Source organism: Phragmites australis, chromosome 13 (genome assembly GCF_958298935.1).
Source record: "Phragmites australis chromosome 13, lpPhrAust1.1, whole genome shotgun sequence".
In the NCBI taxonomy this organism is placed as follows: Eukaryota; Viridiplantae; Streptophyta; class Magnoliopsida; order Poales; family Poaceae; genus Phragmites; species Phragmites australis.
Window position 1 is genome coordinate 12,198,550 of NC_084933.1, and position 13,471 is coordinate 12,212,020.

Genomic DNA, 13,471 nt, shown 5'->3' on the forward strand with positions numbered 1-13,471 from the left:
ATAAAAAAGATGACTTATTACATGAGGTAATAGGTTATCCATAATTATTATATATATATTTAGAAAGTCATCTAATAGTCATTAATTTTCACCACGTTTTTTTATCTCACATGCGACAACTCATGACCATTAAAGCATGCCAGATTTTGCTCAGCACGTTTTTCAGGATCTTGCATGTGACAACTAATGAACGTTAAAGAATGCCCGATTTTCCCCCCGGGTGTGTTGCACCATGGTCACGCCTTGGTCACGTGTGTTGCACAGTGCTTGTAGGAGGCATGAACGTATGGAAAATTGAAACGTGCATAAGTTTTAAATAATTAACGATCGATATGAACATGTCCGGTTGCTATCTAGTTATTTAACGCGATAGCATGTAGCACATACGTGATAGCATATATAAAATTTCAATGTTAGGACACATGGTAGGAACAGGTGATTGTTTATGGCATGTTCCAAAATTTAATAACGGCACAGGAAGCACTAGCGTAACAATATATGGTATGTACGAAAGTTGAAAGACGTAAAAGATATGCACGTTTCATTCGGTGCCATCTACTAAATTTGGAAGACGTGACAGCATGATACTACATCACAGAACGCATGAATATAGCAATTCTTTTTAGCATGGGTATGGTGTCTTTCCCACGTAACGATAACAATTATCAATATGTGATAAAGTATACCATTGAATTTAGGAACATCATAGAAAACGTGACTGTTGCACCATGCAACGTTTGAACATAAAATACATAGTAGCATACATAAGATATAGTTGGAACTAGACAGGCACAATGCTTTTTATGTAGCATACGCGAACTTTCGCCATGCTCTAAGCGTGCTCTTGAAGTATGTCCCGATTTTGTTTTGATCTCCCATGGAATGAAATCCCCATCAATTTTGCCGTGAATCGAGGAATGGATCGGTGCAAGAGGGAGATCGAGGAGGATCAGTGCAAGAGGGAGATCAGGGAGGCTTCCGTCCGCCGTGATTTGGGGCTACGAAAGGAAAGACATCGAAGGATAAAAGAGCCCGGTGTCCTGGTTCGCATGATTTAGGGGAGATACGGTGACCATGAGTAGTCGATTAATCAATTTTTTAACTCTCTAATTCTTTTCTCCTTCTTAAAAAAACAAAGATCCAGATTTATTTAAGCTCTTAGAGCAACTCCAACATCATATCTATATTTTACCATCTATATCCTCATATAGATTACCATCTATAAAGATTCACCCTACATATTACTCCATCACCCCAACAATATACCCATATTCTACTATCTATATGCCCTCTCATTTTTTAATAGTATTCTATAACTAATAATATATTTATAACAATTATATTTTTGTAACAGCTATATTTCTAACGGTTATTTTATTAGCCTTGGCACATCAAAACCCGAAACCCGAATTGCCAAACTTTTCATATAATGCGTCGGCTATCAAGATCCATGAGCTCGACAAAAGAACGCCAGTCATCTGTATTCTGTAACCAGAAGAAAAGTCACAAAGCAACAACTACGGATGTAATACAAGTGTACACGGCAGTTTCGATTTGACCCTGGAAATGCAGCACCAACTTCAATAAGCACAGATGGGGACGGAGGGACCAATATGGTAAGAATCAAAAACATACCAATCAATCACCAATGACAAAACGCACACCATCACTAGGTAGTCAGACTATCAATTCAACAAAACATGAGCAAACAAAAGATAACCAAGTGAGCTATTACAGAACAAATAAAGAGAAAACATTCAGAGCAACACCACATACAAGGATTATCGGGCAATTATAACTCTCCAACATAAGTAAACCATTAACCTGAGAAGAATTCTACCATGAATGCTTTCTAAGGATCATCGGGCATAGTCTCAACCCGATGTGTTATATCGTCAAGCGATGATCTCACTCTGCAAGCTCATGTAGTACTATTATTATGGTCCAGTCATACCACCAATGTCCATGCTCATAATCCTCTCTTCATCATGCTTTCTCTGTTGATCTAGCTTTAGTTATTCTAGTGCTACCTTCTTTCTTTCTATTTCCTGCTTGCTTTCTTCAAGTGCAATCATCTTTTCTTCCATTGCAAGTGCTCGTTTGTAGCGAGCATCTGTCTTAGCCTCTTTCTTGTCTTCCCTCTCAATCTTCTTTGATCACACTTTATCTAATGCTAACATGACAGCACTACCATCTGAAGAGGCAAAACTTTTACCTTGTCGTTTATGTTCTTTCTCGGCCTTCTTACTAGTTGGTCTTCTCAATTGATCATGTTCCAGAGTACAAGCCTCAACTTCATTATCGTTGGAGGTCATACCTGGAGATGAAGTACTTGGACGCATTGGAGGCCATCTTTTGTTTTTTCTGTGATAATCTAGAAGTCCACTTTGGATGGTGCTTTAAGATTCTCCAGCAATACAATAATCCAAATGATGTCCCTTTAGTATCTTCCACCTGGTACAAAGTACATGCCTGGACAATCTGCAAGTGAGTATGTCTTATTAAACTTGCACACAACATATGAAGCTACAAAATATAAAGGTGCAAGAAAATTAAAGAGATAGGCACATACCCTATCTTGCGTCATGCCACTTTGTCTTCTATTCTGAATCCGATCATAACATCCTCAAACTCACTGCAGTACATTGCAAAATGGCTAACATCGGACCTACCTAATACCACGAGCATCTGGAGTGAATGCAACACATCTGGGCTTGTTTTTTGTAAGTAAAGCCACACACAAAAACATCCGTCAAAACTTCTAAAATCTTATATCAAAAGCTAACTCGGTGTTGCAAGTTACCATATGGATGAAATAGTGATATATGAGTTATTTGCAAACAACACAAATTCTGAACCATTTTCAGACGCTTCCACTAATCATATCTCAATTCTTCGTTATTTTAAGAGTTCCATAAGCTTCAGTAGGCCTGGTCATAATAACTGATGTGTAGAATCAAAGCTTGGTCCTAGAACTAGGTTGGATTAAGTACTGCAATTCACTATAAGCCAATCAGATGTTATTCTGAAACAAAATATCCTTTTGTGCCTTGCCATGGGAATGTCTCGTAAAGATCATTTCAGTTATTCTTTCCTTTGTTTCTAGCATGTGACTTTAAAATAATTTAGATTTGGACAGTTCGGAGCACAAGGCAGGAACAATCATGGCATGCTGAAACCAGGCTATGGATATTCAGATAAAAATAAGATTATGCTGAAACCAGGCTAGGCATGACATGCTCTCTGATCTAAAAAAACAGAAGTGCCAATCATGAATTATGTTACGTACGCAGCCGAAAGAACCTCATGGCGCAGCGACGAAGCAATGGCGATCCCACCGAGACGCGGCGACTGCCAGCACAACTGGGGCCATGGCGCGACGCAACCACCCGCGGCGGGGAGGCGTCGGGAGGGCAGGAGAGGGGGTCTGCTTGGAAGGGGAAAAAAGAAGGGACAGGACTACGGGAGTGGGCTGCTCCGACGATATGGTTTTACCTCGCTTGCTTGCGCCGTTCGTCGCAGCAGTCGCACGCTGCCTTGCCTCTTCCGTCACTGCCTCGGTAGGCCAGATCTGAGAAGGGCAGGTTGGGGCGCCTCCTCCATCATCGCCTCAGCATGCGGAGGGGTGAGATGGGGACCAACCTCCGATCGACGGGCACGGTCAACCGTCGGGTGGTAGAGGACCTCAAGGAAGGCTCCCAACTGCATATCCTTGCCCCCAGTGGTAGCTTTTGCCAAGGCGTCCACCTTGCGGTTGTCCACCCGCAGTATGCTCCATACTGATATGTCGCAGAAGCGCCCTTTAGCCCCACGGATGGCCTCGAGGTATCTCGCTACGTCCGGATGCTGAACCTAAAAGCTCTTGTCCACCTTCCCAGCAATGACCTAAGAGTTGGTCTTGATGATGAATCTAGCGGCTCCTAAGGCCTAGGCCTTCCGAAGGCCTAAGAGGATGACTTCATATTCGATGATGTTATTGGTTGTGTTGAACTCCAAGCGGGCGGCGAACTTGGCACACTGGTCTGTGGGGGAGATGAGGACCACACCGGCCCTCGCACCGGTGGAACCGTAAGCTCCATCGGTGTACATTGTCCATACATCTTGAGGAGAGGTTGCAGGGGGTCCTAGAAGTGACGGAGTCCATTCGGTGATGAAGTCGGCCAAGATCTTGTGATTTGATGGTTGTACGAGCCACATAAACTTTACCGTGAAGGAGCCCATTTGCTGATGCTTCTGGTCGCCTCCTGGTTGCAAAACATGTCGCCAATCAAGTGTGAGGTTGGTGCATTGATGTCATGAATGAGAAAGTAGTGTTGGAGTTTGCGCGAGGCCACCAGTAGGGCATATACTATTTTCTCAAGCTTGGTGTAGCATGTCTTTGCCCCGGCTAGGGCCTCCGACACATAGTACACAACCCTTTGTGTAGAACGACCTTCACTCTCCTCCTCCCGTATTAGTGCAGCACTTACAACGGAGGCAGAGGTGGATAAGTACAGGAGGAGCCCTTAGCCGAGAAGGGGTATCATGAGTGTCTTGAGGTCAGAAAGGTGGGCTTTGAGGGCCTCAAAGGTGGCCTAGCATTTCGGAGTCCATTGGAAAGGTTTGGTGCCTCTCAACAGTTTGAAAAATGGAAAGTTATGCTTGCCGGATTTGGTGAGAAAACGGCTAAGGGCCGCAAGGTGGCTGGCCAGGCGCTAGACACCCTTCACATTAGTGGGGTGTGACATCTCTGTGATGGCACGGATCTTGCTAGGATTGGCCTCGATGCCCCTCCGAGAGACAAGATATCCTAACAGCTTGACGGCTTTAACGCTAAATACACACTTATCAGGATTAAGCCACACGTCTGCCTCCTAGAGGCTTTCAAATTTTTTCCTAAAGGTCAGCAACATGGTTAGCCTCAAGCTTGCTCTTCACAATGATGTTGTTGATATGTAGGCTTCGATGTTGCGACCTAATTGTTGTGCTAGGATTTTGTGTACCAAATGGGAGAAGGTGGCTTTGGTATTTCAGAGGCCAAAAGACATCATAATGTAGCAGTATACCCCGACAGGGGTTATGAAGCTAGTCTTGTTCTCATCCTCCGTAGCCATCCACACCTGATGGTATCCGGAGTACGCCCCCAGGAAGCTCAGCAACTCAGAGCCAGATGTGGAGTCTACCAGCTTGTCGATGTGAGGGACAGGGTATGGATCTCGGGGGCAGACTTTGTTGAGTGATGTGAAGTTGATGCACATGCGCCATTTCCCACTGTGTTTCATGATCAGGACGGGGTTTGAGAGCCACTCGTAGTGTATAACCTTTCAGATGACTCCAGCATTCAGTAGCTTCTGGACTTCCTCCTTAGCGGCCTCTGCCCGCTTAGATGAGAGCTTGCGGAGCCCTTGGCGTACTGGCTTGGCCCTTGGATCAACCCAGAGGGTGTGTTAGATGATGCAGCAGGCGAATCCAAGGAGATTCTGTGGGGACCATGCGAAGACGTCGAGGTTGCCTCACAGGATGGCTAGGAGTTGGGCTTCTTGTTCTGATGTGAGATCCGCCCCGATTTGGAAAGTTCGGTCGGGGTGGTTCGTACATGCTGGAACATCTTTGATATCCCCCTCTGGTTATGGCTTTGGAGGGCCATGGCGTCTGAGGCACGCCAAAGGGGGGTCTTCAAAGTTCTCTTGGGCCACGTTATGGACACGACGGCCATTGAGAGGTGCTGGGTGCCCGTAGTCGATGCATCTTGCCAAGTCTTGGTCACAATGGATGGAGATTAGCTCCATGGCACTGGGCTTCTTTAGGAAGAGATAGTTGTGATGGGGAATGGCTCTGAACTTGTTCAGAGTCCCTTGACCCAAGATAACATTGTAGGCGTAGGTACATCCACGACGTTGAAGGTGATTACCTCAGTCCATACTGCGGAGCCTTCGCCGAAGATGACCAAAGTTCTATTTGGCCTAGGGTGTCAAGAGGGGCCTCATTGAACCCCTGCAAGGGCCTGTGGGCCAGAGAACGCCGACTCCATGAAATACGGAGTTGGTCGAATGCATGTATGAAGAGGAGGTCCGCCGAACTGCCTCTATCTACCAGCACCCTCCAGACTTCTACTTCGGTGATGTTGGCTGAGATGACTAAGGCATCGGAGTGGGGGAGCTTTACCCCCTTGGAGATCGTCGAAAGTGAATGTTATGGGGGCGTCGGCCCATCCGGGGGTCTGACGATGGATGTTGGCTGGGTCTGACGATGGATGTTGGTTGCCCCAACGTAGTTCACCCCACACATGTAGTCTCGCCACTACTGTTTTGAGGAGCAGTCAAAGCTTCCTCCTCCTGTTATGGCAAGGACCACCCGCTTGGTCGTGTCTCCCTCTTGTCGTAATGCTCCATAGGAGGCGGAGCCGGAGGAGGTAGGGCCAGCTATGGAGGGTTCTGCAAGGCCATGTGAACAACCTGGCGGCCTACCGCCAACCTACGGTCTTCAAGTCGTTCACCATCAGCCCCTTCCATTGTTAGGTAGGTTGTCAGCCTCCCAAGGTACTCCTCTCGAAAGGTTATGAGTGTCTAATAGTCTTTAGTGTTATGGCCACGTACAGTCTTGTGTAGGGTGCACCAATGTCCCTCCTTAGGGTGACTGTCCTGGGGCGTGATGCCTCTCGAGGAAGGCTCTGGAGTGCCCTCGGCGGTGGGACCTAAGACAAGGTGGGTTCGGAGCCCCTTGGCCTTGACTGATGTTGTTGACGTTGCGCTATCGCTATCGAGCACAGCCACCCCGGAGCTCTCAGCCTCCTCGGGGCCTCTTTTTGTTGCTGGAGGAAAAGGGCGTGCGAGGACCCTACCTGCGAGCGCGACTTCTCTGGCTCAACACTAGGGGCCAAGGTAGCCTGTGTGAGCATTCAGTGGAACTTTTCTTCCTCCACCCGTGCGTATTCCTCGAATTTGCACATTATGGACTCCATCGAGCGCACAGGGTGTCGGTTCAATCGATCGTAGAGGGGCCCTTTGGGTAGACCCTAGGTGGGGCATTGATGACTGACAATTCTGATATGCCTCTGATCTGGGCCTTGATTTTGAAAAGCCTCTGGAAGTAATCACATAGGGTCTTGCCTGGCTACTGCCTCACGATGAACATGCTCTCGGAGGTCATTGGTTCGATAAACGTGCCCTAAAAATTGTTGTAAAAAGAATCTCGGAGCTGGGACCAAGCGTAAATGGTCCCTAGATCCAGCGTTTAGAACCATCGGAGGGCTACTCCCTTCGGGGTGAGAGGGAAGCATTTGGCCATGGTGGCACGCCTACCTCCGCTCTCCTCTATGGCGAGGGCGTACGAGCGAACAAATTCCCTTCGGATCTGAATCACCCATAGACTTGGGTAGCTTGGGGGGTTCAAAATCCCTCTGAGAAGGGTACAGCTTGCAGGTCTGCTTGCAGGGGAGAATCATGGTCTGGTAACGAAGCCTTGTGCCGACGGGCCCAAGGCTCCGGATCCTACCGGCCCCCGGAGATGCTTGGTGGTGACAAGAGGCAAGGATGCCGAAGTTCCCACCGGCCCCCGGAGCCTCGGCCAGCATAACACTGACTGTTATGGGAACAGCCACGGTCAAGCCCCTAGGTTGCTGTGCAACTCACAGGGTTGCATGCAGCTCCTCCAGCTGAGCCTGAAGGGCCACCACGTGCAACTGCTGGTCGGCCATGGCGGCGTTTGTGGCTACGGCTCAGGTTGCGGCTCCTAGGGACGTAGCGGGGGTCTCGCTATGCTGCTGCCGAAGGGCCATCGGGGCGACTGGCCCCCTGGCACCAGCCGCAGCTGGGGTCGTGGCTACTCTTGCAGTGACGATTTCAACTGCAGCCCCTAGAAACACAGTGGGAACCTCGTTGTGCTGCTGCTGGAGGGCCTCCGAGACGGCATACCCCATAGCGTCAGGCACGACCAGGGTCATGGATGGGCCGATGGTGGTCCTAGGGCCCCTATTCCCCCTAGTTGGGGGCTGTCGTTGGCGTATCGCAAGCTCAGTTGCAGTGGTCGTGCAGACCTTTGCACATGCGTGGCCGAGGAGTTGGCTGCCTGTGCTGCGGCCGTGGTGGTCTTATTTTTGGGTGGTATCGTACCTCTCTAGTACTTCTATATTCGTTCCCCATGAACGATGCATTATTGGTAAAAGAAAGAGTCTTCCATGAACAAGTGCGGCAAAAGCCTCTTATAGAGAGAAGACTCAAGCTTGGAGAAGCAGTGGAGAGGAAGAAATACCAAATGTGTTATTGATATTGATAAGAAAGATCTCCCCCCCTTTGGCCTGATGACCTATGGTCTGTACTTATAGTGCCATCAAGGTGCAAGTATACAAGTTTGTCCTTACAGAGATAGCGATACCAGTCATCGCTATACCACATAGATCTAGGGCTGGTTGAACTACACAGCCTGGGTCTAGGCAACATGCTTTTATCCCTACCTAGAAGATTTTATCAACTATGGTAAATACAATGGTGCAAGTGATCTTAATGGCGAGGTACTGGGTCGGCTGCATATTATGACGCCGCACTGTCTAAGGGTGTCAGGCCGACCACCATGTGTGATGGGATGTCAGTATGACCTCCACTTGTATGGGTATTAAATGCCAGTCACTTTCTTACAGGCGGAGGACGTCTGGTGGGTTCCATCTGGCTGATCTTTTGCCAAGACCTGATGGCTCACCCTCCAAGCTCTACGGACGCTGCTCTGTCCTTTGGAGGACAAGGGCTTCGAAGAGCCCGCTCAGGCTTCATAGGGCAGGGGCTCCAGAGAGCCTGGAGCCTGGAGACCTGAAGGGCCTTAAAAATCCGTGATGCAAAGGCTGTAGGCTGGCAAGGCCAAAGACATCAGGGGTCTTTAATGATGACCCCAAACACATATAAACCTCAATGTAGAAGTGTGGTACAACACAAGTATCCAATGAAAACTTGTAGCTCAATGCACCAATAGTAGGTGCAAGTGGAGACTCTATGCCACACCAACAAAAAATTGTTCATGTTGGAAAATAAATAAGTGCCCGTACACACTTGCCGTGCACCTACTGATCGGTTTGACCATTCCCAGTTGTCAGCTAATGTCATTGCTAATGTGATCCATGATGCAATGAAGGATGACTTGGATTTGAACATTAAAAATGTTTGATCTGGTTCGACAATGGTATAAAAGTGTCAAGCCATCGAACAACAAATTGTGGCGTGGTAGAGAGAAAGTAATAGAGCAACTTTTTGGTAGCTGGGAATGATCATATGCACTTCTCACCCTATTCCTAGAGGCTACAAAAGTAAAAAAAAAAAAAAAAAAAAAAAAAAAAAAAATCCAGGGACAAAGTACATTCTTCTATCAAACCCTATGGCGCAGGAAGCGTGTGAAACTTTCTATGTGTGGCATGGCCATTTGGACTATGTATTCAAGCAGTTCCTCACCTACGACCAGTAATAAGTGTGGATGCATGTTTTTTGTCAGGGAGGTACAAGGGTAGATTGTTGATAGCTTGTGGATATGATACTAATAACCAACTACTTTCCCTTGCATTTGCAATTTGCATTCTCCTCGCATCACATGAAAACGATCGTAATTTACTCAAACTAATGGAGTATCGTGAGGATGTTTACACAACAGTATCATCATTTTCCCTTCTTCTTCATCATCTGCTGTTCAGATACAGGAATCCCAAGATACCTCTCAATGAATTCATCCCATTTCTCATAGGATTTTCCAATAATTGGTTAGCCTGGGATTGGCAAACCCCATAAACAAGTTACATCTTGCAAAATAACAATTATCTCACCAGCTGGAAGAAGAAAACCGTTCGTCACAGCCTCTCAGGCCGCCAACGCTCCACCAATGCAGACATCAAATATTTGTCAACATTAATTTTCTTCATCCTTGCAATTTGGAAGAAACCAAGGTTCTCTAGAGACGGCCGGCACAGTGGGTGGTAAGGAAGGGCCATCACGATGATGTCATATGTTCATGACATTATTCGGCTGTATCAAAGAGTATAGCGATCAACCGAAAGTGGACCAATGAGTATAATTGGATAAATCAGATTAAACATAAAACTCTAATTTTCCGAATTTTTTTTGTACTTTATGTTGGCTATGAGGCATCCATAACAATTCACTGAATCGATCATTGGTAGCCGATCTAACAACCTGCAGAGGTTGCTCACTTGCCCAGTAGCAGAAAGTTTGACTGCACAAACAAACTAGTAGCTATAGTTATGCAGTAGCAATTGGGCAGAAGTACAGTAAGTTAATGATAACTGAAGCACTGCATTAGATTTTTGTATTAAGACAATTTCAGATAGCATTCGTGCCAACAGATTGCCACAGCAGATCGCCAAAGTTATTAAAATTGATTATGCGATATGCATATGTGAACCAAAAAGCATACTTTCTTCAGACTAATTAACACAATTTTTACATCAACAGTTGGAAATAATAGCACTTTTAGATTTAATTTAATTAAATCCCTAATATATATAGATAATCAATTATTGACTAGCTCAGATGAGCCTCGACAAGATTCAAGTAGATCCAACTAGAATTCGACCAACCCTAATTAACCTCGACTAGATACTCGAGAAGGATCTTGACTAGTTCACTCCAGAAATGTATCGACTAAAACACTCGAGTAGTATATCGACTACTTTACTTGATTAAACACTCGACTAGGATTGCAGTGTACAAACCCGATGGCAACGTGAGATGCAGAAGCCCTGTGATGCCGATGCAATATGCGATGAAGAAGATGAAGTAGTCAAAGTTGATCTCGATGTAGCATACGGCGACGACAGTGGCAATGTAGACGAAGTAGCACACGATGATATAGAGAAAACAGATCATGAGCAGTCGCGATGAACGCTTCCCAAAAACCTTATTCACCATCTCCCGGTGCAAGATCCCAAGAGCGACGGGTTCCGGAGACCAACCCTCCCATTCGTCGGTGCACACTAAAGCAATGGGATGGAGTAGGCTACGTGTGACAGTGCAACGGAGAGAAATTGGTAAAACCCTAATTACGAATATGCAACTCACGTCTTTCCTTTTGTGCGGCGGTTAATAGGTATATATATAGAGGGAGAGTCGCACGGTTGAGACACACCACGATCGGAGACGGTTACACTGTCATAATCAGAGTCTTGACATGATTTCCATATATTTATCTATTTACCCACGTAGCAAAAAGGAATAAACCACAAAAGGAAGCTGGACTTGCATAAGCAACTGGACTCGATTTCAGCGGACCATTCACGTAGGTGCCACGTGCTCGCACCCTCCGTCCTTCGCTCCCACCCCAGCCACGGCCCGGTGCGGCGCGGCGAGCAAGTGCTTGCATGTTCTTCTAATCCGCTCATCCACACATGCTAAGTGAGTGGAGGGGAGAAACCTTTTAAGTTGATATCCATCCACATCCACTAATAAGGTGGGACTAAAGAAACACACCTCTCTCATATGGTTGGGTCTTTGAGATTTATTTGGAATTATACAAATATAATAGGCTAAGCTCATATATTCTAACAATCCTCCACCTGATCTCAAAGTCCCACGAAGATTCGCTTTTTTCTCAATACTGTTTGATATACCAATGTTTCAGTAGAGATTGTTAAGTTGAACATCCACCTAGAACATCAAGCTACACGCATTCACAACTTGGACAATGTATTAAGCCTTGAATTGCAAATCTTGTGCAAACAAGTTTCACTTGAAGTCATAACTGATACTTAGCTGTTAGTAGGCTACCCCGCTGGTGGAGCATATAAGTCGTACTCCATGGTCTTTTCATTAGTTTATTAGAGATCACCCAAGTCTCATAGACTGCAACCAACAGTCAGGCTCATATAGGTGTGTTCTTTCAAGAATGTCAAGTAGGTTAGCATCTTCGCTAATTAAAGTCAATAGAACACATTAAAGCAATAGTCAACTTGCCTTACAGATTTTGAGAGTCTTGCATTTTTACTCAAGTGAGTTGTGTGGTACTCTCCTTCAGTTAACCAATAGCTTGTTCTTCCCAGGTTCTAGTTCACGGGATCTTCGATCACATAGGTTGAGTTACCACTATTGTATATCTCACATGGGTCTCATACCTATCTCCTTCAATGCATTATCTATCATGTTTCGTGATAGTCCCTTTGTAAATTGATCTGTCGGGTTTTTAGCTATTTGGATATTATCCAACAATATCACTCCGAAGTTCCTCGATTTTCTGATATATTTTAATCTTCTCTTTACATGTCTTGATGATTTCATATTGTTAATTACATCAACTAATATCGATAATAACTGTTTAATCATCACAGTTCATAAGGATAACTAATATCGATTTTTCAAACACCGAAAAATCCATCAAGAGCTCACGCAGCCATTCTGCCTCGATAGTAGATGTGTCTAACACTATGAGTTCTACTTCCATGGTTGACCTCATCAATATAATCTATTTGCAAGACCTCCATGAAACAGCAACACTGCCAAAAGTGAATACATATCAACTTGTGGCCTTGATCTCATCAATATCAGATATCCAATGTGAATCACTATAACCTTCTAGTACAGATGAGTACCTAGTATAGTGAAATCTAAAATTCATAGTACCGTGCAAGTAGCGCATGACTCGATCAAGCGCATGCCAATGATCATCACCCGGGTTAGAAGTATACCGGCTCAATTTTCTCACAACAAATGAGATGTCAGGCCTTGTAGCATTAGCTAGGTACATGAGCGATCTGATTATCTGGGAGTATCTCAGTTGATCCCTAACAATTCTTTCATTCTTTCGAAGTATTAAGGTGGGATCATAAGGTGTTAGAGCGATCTTGCTGTCCATGTAGCCAAAGCGGCTCAAGATCTTTTCCATGTAATGGGATTACGAAAGTGTAATTCCATTCTCATCTCTGATCAACTTAATGTTTAAGATCACATTAGCCTCTCCCAGATCTTTCATATTGAAATTTCTAAACAGATATGATTTTATCTTATTAATTACATCAAGATTTATCCCAAAAATCAAGATGTCATCAACATATATGCACATAATAACCCCCTCACCCTCACCATGGCGATAATACACACATATATCACCTTCATTAACAACATAGCCTGCAAATATTAATGTTCTATCGAACTTCTCATGCATGCAGACACCATTTGAGGCAACGCCTCCTTTGGTGCTGTCGACCTCGGGTGGTCATCATGTGGTTACCCTGTTTGATTCAGGTACGACCTGGATCAATTAGATCTTAGACTACCTTCAGAATCGAGCAGTCCCTAATGATGATGCGTCAGTAGAAAGGTCACAAGGCGAGCCCACAAATACTCCTTGGTAGAGGGACACCTTTACCATAGAGGGAGCAACTGCTTTTTACTGAAATACATCACTCAGGAAGAGGGGAGCATAGTGCTTTCTAATATCCACGTAGGCATATATGGTAGCCACACTTCATACCACACTCTAGTCAAAAAAGCGTTCCAGCAAAGATTTT